Source organism: Apis dorsata, unplaced genomic scaffold, assembly GCF_000469605.1.
Source record: "Apis dorsata unplaced genomic scaffold, Apis dorsata 1.3 scaffold_382, whole genome shotgun sequence".
NCBI lineage: Eukaryota > Metazoa > Arthropoda > Insecta > Hymenoptera > Apidae > Apis > Apis dorsata.
Genome location: NW_006263644.1, coordinates 416,544 through 420,125, shown reverse-complemented (window position 1 = coordinate 420,125; position 3,582 = coordinate 416,544). Strand labels below are relative to the sequence as shown.

Genomic DNA, 3,582 nt, shown 5'->3' with positions numbered 1-3,582 from the left:
TTTTTTTTTTTTTTTATAAATGAATTTGAAAGATTGAAGTTAAGTTTGTGGATACTGTTTTCTTAACCGTCTTTCAATAGTTAATTTTGTAACTGTTATTTATTGATTCAGTGAAATCTGAAATTTTATGATTTATTTTTCATTTATGCCCTTCAAATATCGCTTCGTCGAGAATTTTTGAAGGAACGAAATCTCTTACTTTTATTTTTTTTTTTTTAAATAAAAATATCTTCGTGTATACATTAGTCAGTCATTGATATTCAAATTCACACGAATATTCGAATATATAAATATCTATTATATTAAGAATGGAAACACTTAGGCAGCAAAATTATAAAACTTGAAATTTCTATTTTTTTTTTGCTTTCGAATTTCTCAACTCCTAATTCTAAATCTTTTTCTTCCATGACTTAGAAACGTTCAATAAAAACCATGGTGCATACGTGACGTCTAACTAATTACACTATTCGATTCATGAACACACGTGCAAAAAGAAAAGTGGCATAATTCAGAACTCGTAATGATCCCATGTTGCAAAATGGGCCTGACGAAAGACTCTATTGATAGACTTTCGCGTGGGTGAACGGTCTCTCTCGTTCCTGCCATTTTCAATTGTGTACCCGGGTAATGCCTCTTTGGGCCCATTACTTCCTTCGTTTAAATATCTTCCAGTTTATTGCACAATCGATTCAAAACGGGAACCTTATTATTAGATTGAAAAGAAAGCACTGAAACTGAAAGTTTCATTATGAAAACGACTCGTTAAATATCTTAGTATTCCATTACTATTAAAAATAATGATTTTTAAATCTTTTATGTCTCTTGTATCAATTGAACAACATATGAATTTTTCTCTTCACGAGATATATTAATGTATATAACGCGTATAAAAATGGCAGAAATTCTTTTGAAGAAGTTTTCTGTTATTGATTTTAATTTTAAAAATAATCTTCTATTATTCGAATAATTTATAGCTCTACTATTCTGATTTGTAAAAAAATTAGTGTTATAGGTAATAATAATAATTAAATTAAAATATAATAATTAAATTTCTCTCGAAGAAATTTTCTATAAAAATAATTTTGATTAAAAGTAGTGTGCTATACCCTTTTAGCCAAATAATTTATGAGGTTTATTAAAAATACAAATTAATGCTAATCGATGTTCTTTCTTTTAATTTGTCATAAAAGTAAATTAGCAAGTTAAAAATAATTTGCATTTCCTTAAGGATATTTAGGATTAATCTTTAGAATTAATCTATCATCTCAAAATTAAAATTTATTTTTTACGTTAAAGTGCTTAAATACACTTTAAAAAAGTATTTAACAAAATTATCAAAATATCGAATTTAATTTAATTCTAAATATTTTAAGAATAAATGCTTAAATCTCTTTAAATCTTTGAAAATCTCGTAAAAATCAATAATTAATCTCAATTATTGATGAATTTTCAATTATTAATGGATTCAATCAATGATTTCTAGAATTTTCGCAATTCGAAATGCTATGAAACGAATTAATCGTGGCAGAGAAAGCGTCGTAATTCTTAATGTACTTATTCGACGGATATACGTATGCAGAAGCATCGAGTGGAGTCATTCGTATTCTTAGACGGTTAATATTGCTCGGTTTTTCGATGATTCACGCGGTTGTCGATCGCCTTAAAGATGTGCTAAACGAGTGCACCGATGGCCATGCGAAATAATTTATGCGCGGCATGAAGTAACGTTTATTAATAAGCGTACTTGACGGTGCACGGAGAAATTTTTTAATTGTCGCTCGGCCAATGTCGAACCATTTATGTCGACGTAATATATTCGATGTTGCGAAGCATCAACAGTAAATAATTATAATAAACGATATAAGTTAGGCAGCAAAATTATAAAATCTCTTAGAATGAATGACGTGTTTCAAATTTTTTCTTCTTTTTTTTTTTCTAATTTTCATATTCAAACCTCTTTTTGACGATCTTTTTAGTATTTATAAAAAATTTCATTTATTAGAGAATAATAAATTAGATTTTATTCAATTATTACTTCTTAATGATTTCGTGTCATTTTTTATATACGATTTGTATTACACGGATTTATTGGAGTTATAATTAGGACGAAAAGGTGAACGAAAAAGATCTTTCGATTACAAATTATTCAACCAAAACCTTGAAATTATTCAAGCAAAAGTGAATGGAATTTTTTTTTTTTTTTTTTGATTTTATGACTCTTTCAAATTTAGAATGTCTGATATTGTACGTTTAATTTTGCCGTTTTCGTTGTATGGTAATAGAAAGGAAATTTTGAAAAATATTTTCTCGCTTTCACAATCAATCTACATCTAAATTATATTATATTATAGAGAAAATGATTAAACCATTTTGAATAATCCGATTTAAATATAGAAGTTCGAAGACACGACCTCAAACTGACCTCATTATCAGATTTAAATGGATCAATTTTTATCGTTCTCATAAATTAATCAATTGCCATGTCCGATCGAAGATTTGTTAACTATCAAATGGCACACTATCTCGTAATCAATCTTTGAAATAACTTTCCATCTCTCGTTGCCAGATTAAAACATTCATTTTTATAATGAGCAGAATTTAATCTTCCATTATTAAATTTTTCTTCCTTCACGGAAAATTATATTTAGGATATTTTTGATACTTCAAACTTTTTGGTACTCTCTGTTTAAAAATTATTTCCTATATTAAATATAAATTTTAGAATTTTTCTATCCAAGTTTCAAAATTTTCAAGTATCTCAAAGATTTTTATACTACCCTCTCTAAACCAAATTAAATTATTCACCAATAATAACAATAATACAGATTAATAAAATACAATAACGTAATAAGAAAATGGACGTGGAAGAAAATTAAATTGAATAAGAAAATTCGAACAACATTCTCTAAATATTCGAACTTAAAGAAAAATATCGAATTTCTCGAGAAGAAGGGAGCGGGGTTTGTCAGTCGGTTTTTGAAGTCGTGACGTGTACGCGTGCGCGTGCGCGAGTCGCGTCAGCCGGGCGGTTTCTCTCCTTTGCCCGATTAAAATTGAGAACTACGTGGAGCAAACGCTGCGACACCTGCACAAATCTACATACTGGATCGACGGGTGTGTGTCTAACCCGTCCTCGCGGGCAGATATACGCGAGGCGTTGCCTCGACGCGTGTCCACGTGTGCACGCGCGCCGCCACTTTCAAATCGCTCGACCTTGCCGCTCGATCGCCAAGTTTCTCGAACGATCCCGTGGCCGTACGAGCACTCAACCGAGGGTTGAGTAGCTCCAACGTAGAAAATCGCGTGTAACAAGAATACGCGTTGAAATTAAATTACGTGTCTACGATAATTTTTTTGGTAAAAAAATGAACGAAGAATATTTTACCCGTGTGTCGAGATAAAGATACGATGAATCACGGGAAAATTTAGCATTTATCATTGTTAATCTTAGCTTTGGAAATCCAAAGTTAAGGATGGAAGGATATCGAGGAGTCTTCAAGATCGTTAAGACTCCGTGGATTTTTCTAAAATTTATTTTCTAAAGGAATAAAATTTGTATTTCTAAATAAGTATCGAAAGTAA

At 30.1% G+C, this 3,582-nt stretch overlaps 1 protein-coding gene across 1 annotated transcript in view; it reads left to right on the top strand.

The window, feature by feature from the left end:
* Window positions 1–3,582, top strand: part of LOC102671133 (UPF0489 protein C5orf22 homolog) — an 834,013-nt gene that overhangs the window by 573,787 nt on the left and 256,644 nt on the right. The gene's annotated exons all lie outside the window — the stretch shown is intronic.